The sequence below is a fragment of the Giraffa tippelskirchi genome, chromosome 14, assembly GCF_054371585.1.
Source record: "Giraffa tippelskirchi isolate mGirTip1 chromosome 14, T2T-mGirTip1v1.2.pri, whole genome shotgun sequence".
Lineage (NCBI taxonomy): Eukaryota > Metazoa > Chordata > Mammalia > Artiodactyla > Giraffidae > Giraffa > Giraffa tippelskirchi.
Genome location: NC_137288.1, coordinates 19,808,531 through 19,830,201, shown reverse-complemented (window position 1 = coordinate 19,830,201; position 21,671 = coordinate 19,808,531). Strand labels below are relative to the sequence as shown.

General features: G+C 39.2%; 1 non-coding gene across 1 annotated transcript; it reads right to left on the bottom strand.

Moving 5' to 3' along the window:
- Positions 1-11,132: 11,132 nt before the first annotated feature.
- Positions 11,133-11,204, bottom strand: TRNAA-UGC (transfer RNA alanine (anticodon UGC)). The gene has a single exon. It is a non-coding gene; the product is annotated as a tRNA-Ala (tRNA).
- Between the last annotated feature and the right edge of the window lie 10,467 nt (positions 11,205-21,671).

Sequence of the window (21,671 nt, the reverse complement as noted above, 5' to 3'; positions counted from 1 at the left end):
GCAGTCCCGGGACATCACACAGCACTGGGTGTGTCACAGCCCCTGGGTTAGTGGATATTCTCCTCTGCAAACACCTCGGGTCTGAGTATCAACCTGCTTTCTGTTTGATTTACTGATAAAGAGACCGATTATTAACTAGAGCCCAGATTTTAGCTGTTCTATAAAAGGAGAACAATTAAATTAAGGTGAAGATAAGCAGGTTGGGCCCAGAATAGTCCCCCCACCCCCACCAAGTATTTGAAGTGAGTGGAAAAATCCTATTCTCGTGGTGACGACCTGACTTACTTCCTCACTAATCACGGCTGTCTGGGCTTCATTCACAGGAGTGCTCCGATCAGAGCTGGGGCTCAGCTGAATCACCATTCCAGGGATGCAATTTCCAGGAGATTTGTCTCTTTTTCTGAAGCTTACCTTTCTGGACATTGTAATAGACAATAATTTGCAGTTTTCTAACGGGTGCTTATGGATGGCTGTTTCATGTCGTTATTCAAGACACATTTCTGTCAGTGTGTTTCAGCAATTACAGTACACATTTGAGGTTTTTACCATTAGAGGCAAAACAACAGGAGATCAAATTCACCATAAGCATCTGCTTTTTTCCTCTAGTGATCAATACTTGTCGCTGTTTAATCGCTAAGTCATGTCTGTCTCTTTTGTGACCCCATGGACTGTAGCCTGCCAGGCTCCTTTCTCCATAGGGTTTCCCAGGCAAGTTTATTGGAGTGGGTTGCCATTTCTTTCTCCTGGGGATCTTCCCAACCCAGAAATCAAACTATATCTCCTGCAGTGCAGTCAGATTCTTTACCACTGAGCTACCTGGGAAGACCAGTGACCAATATTAGAAATTCTTAATTCAACAATAGATTTTTGAGGGTATAAGACATGTAATGTGTTATCAAAACTGTCAAATATAGCTTGAGTGTGATCCCAACATAAAAAAATGTTATAGGAAGAAAATTTAGAATTAAAAGGAGACATAGCCCTCATGATTACATGTCTGTGTATATAAAGAGTGGAAACAAATGAATAATGAAATAAAGGAGATAAAAGACACTCTGGAGGGAACCAACAGTAAAATAACAGAGACAGAAGATAGGATAAATGAGGTAAAAGATAGAATGGTGGAAATAAACGAAGCAGAGAGGAAAAGTGAAAAAAGAATCAAAAGAAATGAGGAAAACCTCAGGGACCCCTGGGACAATATGAAACACCACAACATTCGAATCATAGGAGTCCAAGAAGAAGAAGATAAAAGGAAAGGCCATGAAAAAATACTCGAGGAGATAATAGTTGAAAATTTCCCTAAAATGGGGAAGGAAATAGTCACAGAAGTCCAAGAAACCCAGAGAGTCCCAAACAGGATAAAACCAAGGCAAGACACCCCAAGACACATATTAATCAAATTAACAAAGATCAAACACAAAGAACAAATATTAAAAGCAGCAAGGGAAAAACAACAAATAACACACAAGGGAATCCCCATGAGTATAACAGCTGATCTTTCAATAGAAACTCTTCAGGGAATGGCAGGACATACTTAAAGTAATGAAAGAGAATAATCTACAACCCAGATTACTGTACCCAGCAAGGATCTCATTCAGATATGAAGGAGAATTCAAAAGCTTTACAGACAAGCAAAAGCTGAGAGAATTCAGCACCACCAGATCAGCTTTCCAACAAATGTTAAGGATCTTCTCTAAACAGGAAACACATAAAGGGTGTTTAAACACGAACGCAAAACAACAAAGTAAATGGCAACGGGACCATACTTATCAATAATTACCTTAAATGTAAATGGGTTGAATACCCCAACCAAAAGACAAAGTCTGGCTGAATGGATACAAAAACAAGACCCCTACATATGCTTTCTACAAGAGACCCACCTCAAAATAAGGGACACATACAGACTGAAAGTGAAGGGCTGGAAAAAGATATTTCATGCAAACGGAGACCAAAAGAAAGCAGGAGTCGCAATACTCATTTCAGATAAAATAGACTTTAAAATAAAGGCTGTGAAAAGAGACAAAGAAGGACACTACATAATGATCAAAGGATCAATCCAAGAAGAAGATATAACAATTATAAATATATATGCACCCAACATAGGAGCACCACAATATGTAAGGCAAATACTAACAAGTATGAAAGGGGAAATTAACAATAACACAATAATAGTGGAAGACTTTAATACCCCACTCACACCTATGGATAGATCAACTAAACAGAAAATTAACAAGGAAACACAAACTTTAAATGATACAATAGACAAGTTAGATTTAATTGATATTTACAGGACATTCCACCCCAAAACAATCAATTTCACTTTTTTCTGAAGTGCACACAGAACTTTCTCCAGGATAGATCACATCCTGGGCCATAAATCTAGCCTTGGTAAATTCAAAAAAATTGAAATCATCCCAATCATCTCCTCTACCACAATGCAGTAAGATTAGACCTCAATCACAGGAAAAAAAACTATTAAAAATTCCAACATATGGAAGCTAAACAACACACTTCTGAATAACCAACAAATCACAGAAGAAATAAAAAAAGAAATCAAAATATGCATAGAAACGAATGAAAATGAAAACACAACAACACAAAACCTATGGGACACTGTAAAAGCAATGCTAAGGGGAAGGTTCATAGCAATACAGGCGTACCTCAAGAAACAAGAAAAAAATCGAACAAATAACCTAACTCTACAACTAAAGCAACTAGAGAAGGAAGAAATGAAGAACCCCAGGTTTAGTAGAAGGAAACAAATCTTAAAAATTACGGCAGAAATAAATGCAAAAGAAACAAAAGAGACCATAGCAAAAATCAACAAAACTAAAAGCTGGTTTTTCGAGAAGATAAACAAAATTGACAAACCATTAGCCAGATTCATCAAGACACAAAGGGAGAAGAATCAGATCAACAAAATTAGAAATGAAAATATAGAGATCACAACAGAATACACAGAAATACAAAGGATCATAAGAGACTACTACCAACAGCTATATGCCAATAAAATGGACAACTTGGAACAAATGGACAAATTCGTAGAAAAGTATAACTTTCCAAAACTGAACCAGGAAGAAATAGAAGATCTTAACAGATCCATCACAAGCACGGAAATCGAAACTGCAATCACAAATTTTCCAGCAAACAAAAGCCCAGGACCAGATGGCTTCACAGCTGAATTCTACCAAAAATTTAGAGAAGAGCTAACACCTACCCTACTCAAACTCTTCCAGAAAATTGCAGAAGAAGGTAAACTTCCAAACTCATTCTATGAGGCCACTATCACCCTAATTCCAAAACCAAACAAAGATGCCACAAAACAGAAAAATACAGGCCAATATCACTGATGAACATAGATGCAAAAATCCTTAATAAAATTCTAGCAAACAGAATCCAACATCATATTAAAAAGATCATAATTCATGACCAAGTGGGCTTTATCCCAGGAATGCAAGGTTTCTTTAACATCCGCAAATCAATCAATGTAATACACCACAGCAACAAATTGAAAGATAAAAACCATATGATTATCTCAATAGATGCAGAAAAAGCCTTTGACAAAATTCAACATCCGTTTATGATAAAAACCCTCCAGAAAGCAGGAATAGAAGGAACATACCTCAACATAATAAAAGCTATATATGACAAACCCACAGCAAACATGATCCTCAATGGTGAAAAATTGAAAGCATTTCCCCTAAAGTCAGGAACATGGCAAGGGTGCCCACTCTCACCACTACTATTCAACATAGTTTTGGAAGTTTTGGCCACAGCAATCAGAGCTGAAAAAGAAATAAAAGGAATACAGATAGGAAAAGAAGAAGTAAAACTCTCGCTGTTTGCAGATGACATGATCCTCTACATAGAAAACCCTAAAGATTCTACCAGAAAATTACCAGAGCTAATCAATGAATATAGTAAAGTTGCAGGATATAAAATTAACACACAGAAATCCCTTGCGTTCCTATATACCAATAATGAGAAAACAGAAAGAGAAATTAAGGAAACAATACCATTCACCATTGCAACAAAAAGAATAAAATACTTAGGAATATATCTACCTAAATAAACAAAAGACTTATATATAGAAAACTATAAAACACTGATGAAAGAAATCAAAGAGGACACAAACAGATGGAGAAATATACCATGTTCGTGAATTGGAAGAATTAATATAGTGAAAATGAGTATACTACCCAAAGCAATCTATAGATTCAATGCAATCCCTATCAAGCTACAAATGATACTTTTCACAGAAATAGAGCAAACAATTTCACAATTTGTATGGAAATATAAAAAAACTCGAATAGCCAAAGCAATGTTGAGAAAGAAGAATGGAACTGGAGGAATCAACCTGCCCAACTTCAGGCTCTACTACAAAGCCACAGTCATCAAGACAGTATGGTACTGGCACAAAGATAGAAATATAGATCAATGGAACAAAATAGAAAGCCCAGAGATAAATCCAAGCACCTATGGACACCTTATCTTCAACAAAGGAGGCAAGAATATACAATGGAGAAAAGACAATCTCTTTAACAAGTGGTGCTGGGAAAACTGGTCAACCACTTGGAAAAGAATGAAACTAGAACACTTTCTAACACCATACACAAAAATCAACTCAAAATGGATTAAAGATCTAAACGTAAGACCAGAAACTATAACACTCCTAGAAGAAAACATAGACAAAACACTCTCCGACATAAATCACAGCAGGATCCTCCACGACCCACCTCCCAGAATATTGGAAATAAAAGCAAAAATAAACAAATGGGACCTAATTAAACGTAAAAGCTTTTGCACAACAAAGGAAACTATAAGAAAGGTGGAAAGACAGCCTTCAGAATGGGAGAAAATAATAGCAAATGAAGTAACAGACAAACAATTAATCTCAAAAATATACAAGCAACTTCTGCAGTTGAATTCCAGAAAAATAAACGACCCAATCAAAAAATGGGCCAAAGAACTAAACAGACATTTCTCCAAAGAAGACATTCAGATGGCTAACAAACACATGAAAAGATGCTCAACATCACTCATTATTAGAGAAATGCAAATCAAAACCACAATGAGGTACCATTTCACGCCAGTCAGAATGGCTGCTATCCAAAAGTCTACAAGCAATAAATGCTAGAGAGGGTGTGGAGAAAAGGGAACCCTCTTACACTGTTGGTGGGAATGCAAATTAGTACAGCCACTATGGAGAACAGTGTGGAGATTCCTTAAAACCTGGGAATAGAACTGCCATATGACCCAGCAATCCCACTGCTGGGCATACACACCGAGGAAACCTGAATTGAAAGAGACACGTGTACCCCAATGCTCATCGCAGCACTGTTTACAATAGCCAGGACATGGAAGCAACCTAGATGTCCATCAGCAGATGAATGGATGAGGAAGCTGTGGTACATATACACAATGGAATATTACTCAGCCATTAAAAAGAACACATTTGAATCAGTTCTATTGAGATGGATGAAACTGGAGCCCGTTATACAGAGTGAAGTAAGCCAGAAAGAAAAACACCAATACAGTATACTAATGCATATATATGGAGTTTGAAAGATGGTAATGATAACCCTATATGCGAGACAGAATAAGAGACACAGATGCATAGAACAGCCTTATGGACTCTCAGGGAGAAGGTGAGGGTGGGACGTTCTGAGAGAATAGCATTGAAATATGTATATTATCATATGTGTAACAGAACACCATTCCAGGTTCTATGCATGAGATAAATGCTCAGGGCTGGGGCAATGGGATGACCCAGAGGGATAGGATGGGGAGGGAGGTGGGAGGGGGGTTCAGGATGGGGAACACATGTAAACTCATGGCTGATTCATGTCAATGTATGGCAAAAACCACTACAATATTGCAAAGTAATTAGTCCCCAACTAAAAGAAATAAATTTATTAAAAAAAAATAAAGAGTGGAAACAATGACAAAATTTATTTTGGGGGCTCCAAAATTACTGCAGATGGTGACTGCAGCCATGAAATTAAAAGATGCTTGCTCCCTGGAAGAAAAGTTATGACCAACCTAGGCAGCATATTCCAGCACAAGCTGGAATCAAGATTGCCAGGGGAAATATCAATAACCTCAGTTATGCAGATGACACCACCCTTATGGCAGAAAGCGAAGGAGAATTAAGAGCCTCTTGATGAAAGTGAAAGAGGAGAGTGAGAAATTTGGCTTAAAGCTTAACATTCAGAAAACTATGATCATGGCATCCGATCCCATCACTTCATGGCAAATAGATGGGGAAACAGTGGAAACAGTGGCTGACTTTACTTTTCTGGGCTCCAAAATCACTGCAGATGGTGACTGGAGCCATGAAATTTAAAGATGCTTACTCCTTGGAAGGAAAGTTATGACCAACCTAGACAGCATATTGAAAAGCAGAGACATTACTTTGTCAACAAAGGTCCATCTAGTCAAGCCTATGGTTTTTCCATTGGTCATGTATGGATGTGAGAGTTGGACTATAAAGAAAGCTGAGTGCCGAAGAATTGATGCTTTTGAACTGTGATGTTGGAGAAGACTCTTGAGAGTCCCTTGGACTGAAAGGAGATCCAACCAGTCCATCCTAAAGGAAATCAGTCCTGAATATTCATTGGAAGGACTGATTCTGAAGCTAAAACTCCAATACTTTGGCCACCTGATGCGAAGAGCTGACTCATTTGAAAAGACCCTGATACTGGGAAAGATTGAAGGTGGGAAGAGAAGGGGATGACAGAGGATGAGATGGTTGGATGGCATCACTGACTTAATGCACATGAGTTTGAGTAAACTCCAGGAGTTGGTGATAAATGGTTAAGCCTGGTGTGCTGCAGTCCATGGGGTTGCAAAGAGTCGGACATGACTGAGTGACTGAACTGAACTAATATACTTTCGGGCAATTCAGTTCAGTTCGGTTCAGTTCAGTCGCTCAGTCGTGTCTGACTCTTTGTGACCCCCTGAATTGCAGCACACCAGGCCTCTCTGTCCACCACCAACTCCCGGAGTCCGCCCAAACCCATGTCCATAGAGTCAGTGATGCCATCCAACCATCTCATCCTCTGTCATCCCCTTCTCCTCCTGCCCCCAATCCTACCCAGCATTAGGGTCTTTTCCAATGAGTCAACTCTTCACATGAGGTGGCCAAAGTATTGGAGTTTCAGCTTCAACATCAGTCCTTCCAATGAACACCCATGATTGATTTCCTTTAGGATGGATTGATTGGATCTCCTTGCAGTCCAAGGGACTCTCAAGAGTCTTTTCCAACACCACAGTTCAAAAGCATCAATTCTGTGGCGCTCAGCTTTCTTCACCGTCCAACTCTCACATCCATACATGACCACTGGAAAAACCATAGCCTTGACTAGATGGACTTTTGTTGGCAAAGTAATATCTCTGGTTTTCAATATGCTATCTAGGTTGGTCATAACCTTCCTTCCAAGGAGTAAGCGTCTTTTAATTTCATGGCCACAATCACCATCAGCAGTGATCTTGGAGTCCAAAAAAATAAAGTCTGACACTGTTTCCACTGTTTCCCCATCTATTTCCCATGAACTGATGGCAATTCAAAGACTCCCTAATTCATACCCTTGAATCACAGGTGCCCCTGACTCTAGCACTAAATATCTGCAATAACAAAAACCAAAACAAATAACTAATAATAATAATAATAAAACCCCAGGTGCCTCATGATAACCACTGTAGATGAAAACATACTCCCATCATATAAACTTTATTTTTGTCACATTTTAATTATTCATATGCTACGAGGTCATGGAAAACATGAAGAAATCTGATAGCTAATAGATAAAAAAGGACAGTTTGAAAAGATATGTACTGCATGACGTACATGGGGACTTTATTACCTTCTCAATTTTTCTATAAATCTAAAATGGTTTATAAAAAGCATGTAGATGAGGAAGAGATGATCTCTGTTCTCTGAGAGCTCACAGTTGAAAGAGGAGAGACATGGCCAAGAAACTGCAGTCGGGTGTGGTAAGTTTTGTAATAAAAGGAAGCATGGCGTATATGAGAGTTCAGTGAAGATGCATAGAATAACAGCCTGCAGAGCTCAGGAAGCTTGAAGGAGAGAATGATTCCAAAATAAATGTTAGAGAATCAAGGAAAAGAGGAAATGAAAAAATGCAAAAAGCCAGGAGTCTAACCTTAGATGGTTAGCTTCCTTGATTGCCAGGCTCAGGAGCAAATTCCCTAGACTTTTACAGTCATCCCAACTTTGATTGAAAGTTTCCTTCCACGCTTTATCTCCTGCTCTCTGACTCCGTGTCACTATTAACTCTCCACTTCTATCCAACGTGGATACATCGATCTCTTCAGCAAGTCTTGAACCGTCTGACCTCTGCTATATGTCTTGTCCCTTTAGGGATGGTGAACGCATTTTTGCCTCCTTCAATGGCTCTGCAGCCTGTCTCCCTAACCTCGGAAAACTCCCAGGCCTTTTCAGAAGTCTCCAACCTTTTCCAAACTCAAAACATTTTTACCACACTTTGAATTCCATTTGAATCATTCTTCAATAATTTTTCTTAAAATATTTCATTTTGGGATTATTTGCATTTTCATGTACTTATACATTTTTCATCAATTATAGTCTAGAATTTGGAGAATTCTTGAAATTCTTTGTTTTAGAATTAAAGACTTCATGGATACCATCTTTCTATAATTTAAGAGAAGGACACAATAGGAACTCACATTTATTGATTGTCAATGTATCAGGAACTCTGCAAGGCATGTAAAATATGTTAACTTTTCAAATCCCCCCAAATGCCATTTTCTGTGAAATATAGCTATTGAGGGGTGCTGATAGGCTACAGTTCATGGGGTCACAACAAGTCAGACATGACTGAAGCAATTTAGCAGGCACACACGCAGCTGTAAAACCTACCCAGACACATAGTCCGAATCCTGAGTGTGGACTTCAATTAGCAACAAAGCCCAGACTATCTCTGCTCTGGCTTCTACTACCTCCTATATGCAAGCGTGGGAATGGAGACCCATACAAATGAATGTATTTCACAACAGTATAAAGCTGTTTAGCCTCAAAGCCAGACTGCTTCTCCCTTCTGTCTAGCGGCCACACTTCTTGCTAGACACACCACTGGAGGCAATTTTTCAGTGCCCTGGTTCGCCAGTTTCCTCAACTTTAAAATAGGGCTTAAAATAGCACCCACCTCCTAAGGATGCTCCACAGAATGAATGAGATGCTGGAAGTGAAGCCAGACATGTAGCAAACTCTGTTGCCATCATTGTTACCATCACTGTACCAGATGTCACACTCTTTAATTGTTTCATATCTGTTCTCTCTGTGGCATAGAAAACATTCAGTAGCTACTTATTTGTTTTATGGTTTCAGCTTTTACTTCTGTGACAGTCCTCTCATTTTCCAGAATATATATATAAAAAAAAAATGGAATAGCATTTGACTCCAGTTCAAGAGTTTGACAGTTTAGTCACACCTAAGTGCTGAGAGAAAGAGAAGGATGTAGTTAAGGCTGTCAGGAAAATACGGGATTGTCACAGCTCGGGCAGGTAGTGACAGGGGCAGAGTCGGTGCCTGTAACACTTCTCCCCTTTCCAAACATCTCAGGGCACTAAGAAAAGGAAACCTGACATTCAGAGCTGTGCTGAGAAGAGATACAATTTCAAAGGAAGCAATAAAATGTGTAATAGATGTTCGTAATTAGAGAGACTGCTTGCTTCTTGTCTCAGGTCTAATAGCTTCTCAAAGACTGTGAATAAGTTAAGGGAGATTTTAATGTTCCTCTGAAATATGAATCCATGTACTACCTTGTGTTACATAATTAAAAATGTCTTTGATCTGACGGGCTTAGATTTATCCTAGCAAATTATGCAATGAACAGCTCATCTTGACAATTTATTCATCATGCAAACAAGTGAAGGCCATCAATGCCAACTTTTGGGTGAGGTTCAGCATGGAGGGGAAACTAAAGCTTCGTTTATTTCAAATATTGTCAAGGGTTATCCAAGAGGAAAGGCTGATTGGCATCCAAGGGTTATCTTAATTCTGTTTACATGAGAACCGTAAATACAACTCAACAGATGACAGAGTGAAAAAACTTAGCCAAAGGCTCAACAGACCCATAATGCAGGAAGGGAAGACTTGCCAGAGACAACACTTGACTTTGTCATTGCATCATGCTAATCTGAATTCATGTCACTATTGTTTCCCACCAAAAAGGTGGAATACTCTTCAAAATAGAATAATACTTTGTAGCAGAGAGTGAACAATAAACGCATGCATCTGTGTGATCATCAGTGATGGCCTCTATGATGTGCAGAAAGTTGACCGCCTTCAGTTCCTGGTCTTAGCAATGCCCAGGGTCAAAAGATTTCACTTGTGTGGGTGGGGAGAACCCCAAACTCTTCCTGATATTTGAGTCAACTTCCTTTCCACCCAAGATATACAGGAGCTTTTAAAAAAGCTTTTATTCTATATGCCCTTATATATGGTGATCAAAATTGAGATAGCTATCAAATGCTTAATCTCAATGAATCCACTGTAATTCCATGAATTATACTACAGCTAAATCATGTAATTGTCTAGGATAATAGAGTAATAATAAAACTGTGTGAATCACACGAGGGAGCCCTGGCACAGTTAGCTTATATAACTTTGAGGCAAATACTAACACAATATCATAGGGGCAAAGAATCAGGCACAGCTGAGTGACAGAGTATGCACACATTACAGGTGCAAATACTTTAGAAATAAGGACTGTTATAAATATCTTTGTTGTACTTTTATTCTTTAAGTGGGTCATGCCCATAGCATAGCAGGTAAGTTTCTGTCTGACCATTTATATGGGTTTATTAAAGAAGGTGGATGTTAGCAGAAATGTATATGAATCAAATAGAGTAATGAAGATTTGTTGGAAAGGCTAGATTTTTATTTTGGATTAATAAAAACTATGTTATTAATACTGAAAGAAGATACTATCACATCATTAGCATTACACATAGTTCATTAAAAATGATAGAATGGTACCTGTAATTTATATTAATGTGTAACACTGGTGACGTGTCCTCCTGTGAAGTCATGCTGTCTTAAAAATGAAACTAAAAGATAAATTAGCACCATTAGTTGAAGGACATGGAGATGCCAGGGATTGAACCTGGGGCCTCATGCATGCAAAGCATATGCTCTACCACTGAGCTACATCCCCAGCCCTGGGAGGAGGCTGCCAGGCTGATGAATCAGTGCAATGACTTCTTTTAGACAGTCTCTCCAGGGAACGAAAGAGCCCTAGATGCTCACAGTTTCAAATTCCCATCACAGAGCATTCTGAAGCATTCCTGGGGAACCTATAAATTTTGTACCTTCAGTGCAGAATGTCTTGCTCCTTTATGGCTCACCACCATGCTAGTTTCCCCAGCCTTATTTATAGAGATGATGAAACACCATCTCCCTTCAAAATTTATCCTATTTATACAGTCTCCCACTCATAGATGCAAGAAAATATTTTAGTTATATTCCATAATTTCCCCATTACTTTTATTGCTGTTGTTGTTGTTGTTTAGTTGCTCAGCTGAGTCTGACTTTTTGCAGCCCCATGGACTGAAGCTCACCAGGCTTCTATATCCATGGAATTTCCCAAGCTAGAATACTGGAGTGAGTGGTCATTTCTTTCTCCAAGGGATTTTCCCAGCCCAGGAATCAAACCCATGTCTCCTGCCTTGGCAGGCTGATTCTTTCCACTGAGCCACCTGGGAAGCCCATAGGAAATGAAAAAAGGAAAAAAATTTCTCCTCTCCTCCTATACGTTCGCAACTGGGTACTGCAAATAAGGCTGACAAAGGGCAGATTAACAAGAGGAAATCAAAGTTTATTAGCATGTGCACTAGGTTTACATAAGGAAGAAACCCAGTGATGAGGAACTCAGAGGAGTGATTAGAACCTGGAACTGTATAGCACCTTAAAAGGAAGAACATATTTGCAAAAGATGCAGGTAAAGGGGTTCAGGCTTTTAGGGGTGCAGACTATGGGAAAGTATATGGAGGAGACTAATGGAAGATGAGGAGCATGGAGTAAGGCTTGTTTGTGTAGACCGCTCACGGTACACAGTTGTTCCACTGGAGAATTGTCATCTCCCTTCCAGCGCAGTGGGGGCCGGCTGGGGTCGCTCTACACGGACAGTTTAGGGTCTGCTTCCAGGCAGACAAGGGAGTGGGGAAGAGAATTATCCTTTGTCTACTTTTTCCTCTATCGTCTTTGACTCAAGAGTAATCATTACACCAGAGTGGCATAGTTCAGTTCAGTTCAGTTCAGTCGCTCAGTTGTGTCCGACTCTTTGCGATCCCATGAACCGCAGCACGCCAGGCCTCCCTGTCCGTCACCAACTCCCGGAGTTTACCCAGACTCATGTCCATCGAGTCGGTGATACCATCCAACCATCTCATCCTCTGTCATCCCCTTCTTCTCCTGCCCTCAATCTTTCCCAGCATCAGGGTCTTTTCCAATGAGTCAGCTCTTTGCATCATTGGGGGTAGAATATTCTAAACCACTTTCATTTCTTTCTGGGGTGAAGGTGGGAATAGGGGGTTTTGTTATGAGGGAAGTAACAAAGAAGTAAACAAAGAAGCAGCTTACTTGTTGCTGTGACAGCTCTCTCCTCAGGACAGGGAAAGGTCATTCTGCTGTTCACCAGCAGACCTAACAGCGCACCTGAGTTCACGACACTGTAGTGGCCGGAAGAGTCAACACTGCTTTTCTCAGAGACACAGTAAGTTCAAGACATAGAGAACTGCCAGCACTGGATTTTTGCTCACTGTGATGATCAAGATGAAATTGTTATTTGATAAATAACGTTTTTACCATAAAAGGACAAAAAAATACTAGAAGTAAATCGAAGAGCTGCTCTTTGGTTTCATCTACTTGGTGACCAGAACCCATAATGCTGAACACAGCATATTGTTGATCTAACTCCTCACACAGGACCTTCTAAATATTTAATGAGCTCATCACAGCCTTACAGAAAATCTAATTTCCTAGTTATCACCAACAGCATATTCTGACTCTGACACTCTCTTCCCCATGAAGATGCAAACTTTAAAAGCACACCTTTGCCCTCTCTTAACAACATTGGTTGTTCTTGGCTAAGATACTAAGAACAATGTAATCAACCCAATGGTATAGGACATAATCATTTTAATGAAACTAATAAGAAAATCAAGTTCCAAAATAATTCAGAATTACCAAGAAAAAAAATCACCTCTTCTCTTTTTTTAGCTCTGGTTCCAATGAAATGATGGCTTTGGAAAACCTTTATCCTAATATTATCTTTTCTATAATCTTAAATATTTAATTTGAGAAGTATATGCTAATATTCACTTGGGAAAATATGAAAGGATAAATAATTTAAATTTTGATCATAATATCCAAAATACAGGTAATCCCTCTTGAGCAAATAGTAAATTACATTGCCATTGGAACTTTTAAATCTTTTACTTTAATAATGTTGGGTCCTCACACATCAGTGAAAACAAAGGTGGTAAAAACAGATGTCAGTGAGGTGTAAATTACTAATCTATATCCAGAACTCAGGCCTATATTATACTTTACACTATTCCCGTGACTGGGTCTTCCCCAGTGGCTCAGGGATAAAGAATCCACTTGCCAAGGCAGGAGACATGGGTTCAATCCCTGGGTCAGGAAGGTCCCCTGGAGAAAGAAATGACAACCTACTCCAGCATTCTTGCTTGGAAAATCCCAGGCACAGAGGAGCCTGACAGGCTATAGTCCATGGGGTCGCAAAGAGACAGACATGACTTGTTAACTAAACAACAGGCACACGGTGGACCACAATATAAATTTCCTAATTAATTTAACATTAAGAAAGCCGAGTGCTGAAGAATTGATGCTTTTGAATGGTGGTGTTGGAGAAGACTCTTGAGAGTCCCTTGGACAACAAGGAGATCCAACCAGTCCATCCTAAAGAAAATCAGTCCTGGGTGTTCATTGGAAGGACTGATGTTGAAGCTGAAACTCCAATACTTTGGCCACCTGATGCAAAGAACTGACTCATTGGAAAAGACCCTGATGCTGGGAAAGATTGAAGGCAGGAGGAGAAGGGGACAACAGAGGATGAGATGGTTGGATGGCATCACCAACTCAATGGACATGAGTTTGAGTAAGCTCCAGGAGTTGGTGATGAACAGGGAGGCCTGGTGTGCTGCAGTCCATGGGGTCGCAAAGAGTTGGACACGACAGCGACTGAACTGAACTAAAGTCTTATTTGATATATTTGTTTACGTAAAGGTGCTACTTCCCAAAATGGAGTTGCTTTAGAAGTGTTGTTCTATTTTTGGAAATATAAACTTCCAAAGGAAGGCTTAGAAATCTTTTTCAATTTCATGTTTAGTGGAACAAAATCAGAAAAATAAAATATGAAATATTGAATAACATCAAGATTATGAATCCCTAGAAGTATCGTTGTTGTTGATCAGTTGCCAAGTCATATCCAATTCTTTGTGGCCCCATGAACTGCCCAAGTTCATGTCCATTGATTCAGTGATGCCATCCGACCATCTCTTCCCTTGCCACCCTCTTCTTTTGCCTTCAGTCTTTCCCAGCATCAGGGTCTTTTCCAATGACTAAAACAACAATAAATTTGTTCTGTTTCAAGCCACAAATCTCTGGTAATTTGTTATAGCAACAATAATAAACTAATACACACTGCCACCTCTACTTGATGCTGGGCTGGCAAATGGATTCTCTTTACCAAGGACATCTGTGATCTTTTTGGAGTGACAGGGAAAAGGGAAAGGGGGCTCTCTCCCTGAGTCTGTTCTCTTTTCTACGGAGCTGGTGCCCTGTGAATCTCATCTTCCATTCCCTGTGTTATGGGTTGAAGTGTATCCCCAAAATCCATTGTGCAGTGCTTAGTCACTCAGTCGTGTCTGACTCTTTGTGACCCCATGGACTGTAGCCCACCAGGCTCCTCTGTCCATGAGGATTCTCCAGGCAAGAATACTGGAGTGGGTTGCCATGTCCTCCTCCAGGGGATCTTTCCAAATCAGGGATCGAACCCAGGTCTCCCGCATTGCAGGCGGATTCTTTACCATCTGAGCCACCAGGTAAGCCCCCAAAATCTGTATAGTGAGGTCCTAAATTCCAGAGCTTCAAAATCTGACTTATTTGGAAAGAGGGTCATTGCAGATATAATTTATTAAGATGAGGTCATCTTGGAGTGGGGTGGGTCTCTGTTCCAATGTGACTGGTGTCCTTATAAAAAGGGGTCGTTTGGACCCAGACCCACAGGGACCTCCGAGTGAATGTGAAGGCCGGGTGGTGTATTCACCCACCAAGGAAAGCCAAAGGTTGTGAGCAAGCCACCAGAAGCCGGGGACAAGGCATGACACAGAGTCTCCCTTACAAACCGGGGAAGGAGGCACATCTATTGACACCTTGATCTTGGCTGTCTGGCCTCCAGAACCACAAGACAACAAACTTCTGTTGTGTTTGTTTGTGTTGCTGTGTTTGGCAGCAGACCCTCCAAGACCAGGACTCAGACTACTCTCTGTCCGGTGGATTCTCCTAGTTCTGAGGTTAGCCATCAGAGTCCATTCAACTCTGCACCCTGCCGCAGCCTCCCTGGGGCTGTGTTCACGGGGAGTCACCCTTGGAGGACTGCACTTTCTTCTCTTCTCAGCAGAAAATGCCCATGTGGATTTTCAGCATGTACAGCTTCTCAGCCAGTAAACACACATAAATATACTAGTTCTCAGCACTGAATACACAGCTCTTTTAAGGATTGATTTCATTTATTATTAATGAAGTTTCCCCCTTATACCCTTTTGCTGTGGTTAATAATTTATCCCAGTATTAGAAATGGTTGCGTCATCTATGACTCTCATGTTTACTTTTCATTTTTATTGATAATATGAGACAGAATTAGCTGAACTAATAACTGTAAAGTCACCTAATTCTACCTCATGTCAGTCAAAGTAAGTCCCTGACAGTTACATCAGCCCCTATTTCCCCACATCCCCTGATATATGTGAATGTATAAGAACATCAAAACATACAACCATTCAAACTTTTCTTCCCCAGACACGTCTAGTCTTCAAGGGGATGACAGAAGATGAGATGGTTTGATGGCATCACTGACTCAATGGACGTGAGTTTGAGCAAACTCCAGGAGATGGTGAAGGACAGGGAAGCCTGGTGTGCTTCAGTCCAGGGAGTGGCAGAGTTGGATAAGACTTCACAACTGAACAACAACAAAAAAGTAAACTGGCAAAACCTCATGACAACGAACCAAAAGGACCCAAGTGTGGCAAAGAAGACTTCTCACAAAGGCAAACTGGATGACATAAAAATAATTTGTGTCCACATTGTATTATGTATGAAAATGTTTATTATAAGGTTAAATAGTCAGAGGGATATAAATAGTTCTTTCCAGTTTGTTTTAGTGATAACCGTTATATCATTGTGAATTACATGAATTTCCTTTATTTGGAACTAAACAGCCAAAATAAAATTCATTTTCCTTACATACATTAGAAAGCCAATTCTTCTAACCATAATTTTGTTTACAACATGAGTGTTATGATATTTTATGATTTTTTTTTTTGGTTCTTAGATGTTTTATATAACTAATTGTCTCTCATCAGCTAAACCTTTTCACATATCTTGTAGACTTCCATCCAAATCTTAGCACTTCCTTGAGATTTATATTAAGCACCAAATCCTCCATACGTCCTTCTCAAACAATTTTAATGAATATTAAAAATAATAATGGTATATCTTTAAGTAGTTTACAAATTATTTTCTTACACACTTTATGTTCAATTTTTATTTTTTTGAAACATTTTTTTGGTTTGAGTGTGGGCTTCCCTGGTAGCTCAGTTGATAAAGAATCCCCCTGCAATGAAGGAGACTCGAGTTTGACCTCTGGATGAGGAAGGTCCCCTGGAGGAGGGAATGGCTACCCACTCCAGTATTCTTGCCTGGGAAATCCCGTGGACAGAGGAGCCTGGTGGGTACAGTCCATGGGGCTGCAAAGAGTTGGACACGACTAAGTGACTTTTTTCATTTTGGGGTTTGTGAAAAATTATTGAATGCAGAGATCAGGATCTTCATTTTGTCTCTTCTATTTATTTATGATGTAGACCATTTTTAAAGTCTTTATTGAATTTTTTACAATATTGTTTCTGTTTTATGTTTTGGCTTTTTGGCCATGAGACATGTGGGATCTTCCCTGGTGGCTTATCCCCTGAAGAAGGGAATAACAGCCCACTCCAGTAGTCTTGCCTGAGGATTCTATGGACAGATGAGTCCGTGGGATTGCAAAGAGTCAGACATGACTGAGTGACTAACACACACACACGTGTGGGATCTTAGTTTCCTGACCAAGGAACAAACCCATACCTGCATTGGAAGGCAAAGTCTTAGCCGCTGAACCACTAGAGAAATCTCTATTTCATTTCTTTTTTACAATGACTTTAATAGGTGTAAGGCACATAGTGGAACATATGTATAATAATTTTCTAATCAATTACCATATTGATCATATTTATGTATATACTTTTTAAAGGTGACACAATAAAATGGAGCTGCTTTTTAAGATTTTTATTCTTAAAAATATAAAATCCCAAGTGAAGTTGCTCAGCTGTGTCCAACTCTTTGTGACCCCATGGACTGTACCTACCAGAATCCTCTGTCCATGGGATTTTCCAGGCAAGAGTACTGGAGTGGGTTGCCATTTCCTTCTCCAGGGGATCTTCCCAACCCAGGGATCGAACCCAGGTCTCCCACATTGTAGGCAGGTGCTTTTACCATCTGAGCCACCAGGGAAGTCCATAAAATCCCAAAGGATAGTTAAAATTCCACTTCAAATTTCCTTCTGAAATGGCAACCCACTCCAGTATTCTTGCCTGGGAAATTCCAAGGGCAGAGGACCCTGGTGGGCTACAGTCCATGGGGTTGCAAAGAGTAGGACACAACTGAGTGATTAACCCTTTCTTTCTTTCAAATTTCGTATTCCATTGTAGAGTCTAAGAATACTTGATGAACATAAAATATTGGCTCCTAGCATCAAGATTACAGAGATGTTTTGCTACAATTGTCATACATTTACATTTCTTAAAAAGTACTTTTGCATAAAAACTGGCATTTGTTAGTTCGTCGAGAAGCATTTATTGAACATAGAGAAGCAAGAATGTTATAAATCATATTAGTATTTTTTTAATATCTACTTATTTGGCTGCATCAGGTCTGACTTGCAGCTCATGGGATCTTTCATTGCGGCACATGGATTCTCTAGTTGTGGCACATGTGTTTGGTTTTATCATGCATGTGGGATTTTAGTTCTCATACCAGGGATTGAATCTGTGGCCCCTGCATTGTAAGCCGGATTCTTAACCACTGAACCACCAGGGAAGTTCCTCATTTTAGTATTTTCAACAGTAGTTTTCTTGATGTGATACATCTTCCCGTGAGAATAAATGTCAAGCCTCTTCTGTAATTAGCTAGTCCTGATGCATTTGACTGGTGCCACGGTGTTTTTGAGGTATAGGTGCTGTTTTGTTTTTTCTTGTGTTTTGTTTTTAAGAACATCATTTTCCTCTCTTACCATGAAATGACATCTCAGAGGATAATTGGTAGGATGGCAGGAATAATCCAATGGTGACATTTCTAGTGTGAAATTGACATCATAATTCGCTAAGTTCACAGATAATTCTGTAGAACTGTTTTTATACAAATATAGCAATTTTCTTCTTATGTAAGTATACAGAGGCTAAAATTAGCTGAATATAAAAACTATTATTAGCATCACATGAATCACACATATCATCAAAATGTCACTTAGAGGAAAAAAAATAAGCAAAGGTTTGTCAAGTGAAAGAGACTGGCAGAAGAAGAGGGAGGAAGCAGTGTCTTGGAAAGAAACTATTATTGTCCCTGGAAAGGAATTTTTTACTTCAGAGTGACTGCAATACCATTTGATTGTGTTAATTTTATCCTCTAGCATGATGGATGATAAATCTACAGTGTTGTCAAAACTTCAACAAACAAAAGCGTTAAACACTTTTTGCTATTGACGTAATGAAAAATAGGAGGAGGAAAATACAAAGAGGCCAGGGCCATCAAGCCACTGCCTTGAGGTTTTTTTCAGGTGGAAAAAGGAAAGGTAATGATTTATTCCCCATTTTAATTATACTTGAGGGAAATATTTGACCCAGTCCTTCCCAGATGGCACAGTGGTAAAGAATCCACTTGCCAATGTGGGGGATGGAGTTTTGATCGCTGAGTCAGGAAGAACACCTGGAGGAGGACATGACAACCCACTCCAGTATTCTTACCTGGAAAATCCCCCGGACAGAGGAACCTAGCAGTCTACAATCCATGGGATTGCAAAGAGTCAGCCATGACTGAGCACGCAACTACAGTCCTGGACAATAGGCTTCATAACTGAAGGCGGTTGTGTCAGAAGAACACTGTGTGCATCTAAGTGTATCAGGGAGACACCAGGGGGAGAGAACAGGTGGAAAAGCCTTGGACTTAAAATCAGAGAACTGTGCTAGTTTTTATGCTATCACCCAAGGAGGTGGTTTGACTTCCAAGCCAGACCCTAAAGACAGGAACCACTGGATTATTTACAACAGCCAAGACATGGAAAAACCTGAAAGTCCAGTGATGGATGAATGGATAAAGAAAATGTGATATTATATCTGTATATGTATCCATATATCTATATACACATATCTACATACATCTACACATATGTATCTATACACATATACATACATATACACATATCTATATGTGCAAATTGGGCTATTATTCAACCAAATGGAAGAGGGACAATCCATTTGCAACAACATGAATGTACCTGGAGGATGTGATGCTCAGTGAAATAAACCAGACACAGAAAGACAAATACTGTATGATTTCACGTATATGTGGAATCTAAAAAATTAGAACTGCTAGAAGCAGAGTATATAGTAGTTACTAGGGACTAAATGGTGGGGAGATTAGGGAGATATTAGTTGAAGTGTTCAAACTTCCAGTTATAAGATGAAAGTTCTGGGGACCTAATGTAGAGCAGGGTAATTGCAGTTAATAATGTGTATTGTATACTTGAAATTTGCTAACAGAGTAGATCTTGTCTTCTTACCACCAAAAAAAAAATGGTAACTAAGTGAGGAAATGGAGGTACTCATAGCTTGATTGTGACCATCATTTTGCAAAGCATACATATAACCAAACATCACGGGTACAACTTAAATAGTTTCTATTTGTCAATAATATCTCAATAAAACTGGAAAAAATTGCAATTGGGTAGATTATCTTCTACATCTTTTGGCTTAGAAGATCAGAAAATCCAGAAGTATTTTTTAGGGACGTCGCTGGTGGCCCAGTGGCTACAACTCTGTGCTCCCAACGCAGGTCTGGTGTCAGTCCCTGGTCAGGGGACTAGATCTCACACGCCACAACTAAGAGCTTATGTGCCATGATGAAAAGACCACATGTGCTGCAATTAAGACCTGATGCATACAAATTGTGAAATGATTTGTTCTAGTTCTGTGAAAATACCATTGGTAGCTTGATAGGGATTGCATTGAATCTATAGATTGCTTTGGGTAGTATACTCATTTTCACTATATTAATTCTTCCAGTCCATGAACACAGTATATTTCTCCATCTGTTTGTGTCCTCTTTGATTTCTTTCATCAGTGTTTTATAGTTTTCTATATATAAGTCTTTTGTTTCTTTAGGTAGATATATTCCTAAGTATTTTATTCTTTTTGTTGCAATGGTGAATGGTATTGTTTCCTTAATTTCTCTTTCTGTTTTCTCATTATTGGTGTATAGGAATGCAAGGGATTTCTGTGTGTTAATTTTATATCCTGCAACTTTATTATATTCATTGATTAGCTCTAGAAATTTTCTGGTAGAATCTTTAGGGTTTTCTATGTAGAAGATCATGTCATCTGCAAACAGTGAGAGTTTTACTTCTTCTTTTCCTATCTGTATTCCTTTTATTTCTTTTTCAGCTCTGATTGCTGTGGCCAAAACTTCCAAAACTATGTTGAATAGTAGTGGTGAGAGTGGGCACCCTTGCCTTGTTCCTGACTTTAGGGGAAATGCTTTCAATTTTTCACCATTGAGGATCATGTTTGCTGTAGGTTTGTCATATATAGCTTTTATTATGTTGAGATATGTTCCCTTCTATTCCTGCTTTCTGGAGGGTTTTTATCATAAATGGATGTTGAATTTTGTCAAAGGCTTTTTCTGCATCTATTGAGATAATCATATGGTTTTTATCTTTCAATTTGTTACTGTGGTGTATTACATTGATTGATTTGCGAATGTTTTAGAAACCTTGCATTCCTGGGATAAAGCCCACTTGGTCATGATGTATGATCTTTTTAATATGATGTTGGATTCTGTTTGCTAGAATTTTATTAAGGATTTTTGCAACTACGTTCATCAGTGATATTGGCCTGTAGTTTTCTTTTTTTGTGGCATCTTTGTCTGGTTTTGGAATTAGGGTGATGGTGGCCTCATAAAATGAGTTTGGAAGTTTACCATCTTCTGCAATTTTCTGGAAGAGTTTGAGTAGGATAGGTGTTAGCTCCTCTTTAAATTTTTCGTAGAATTCAGCTGTGAAGCCGTCTGGTCCTGG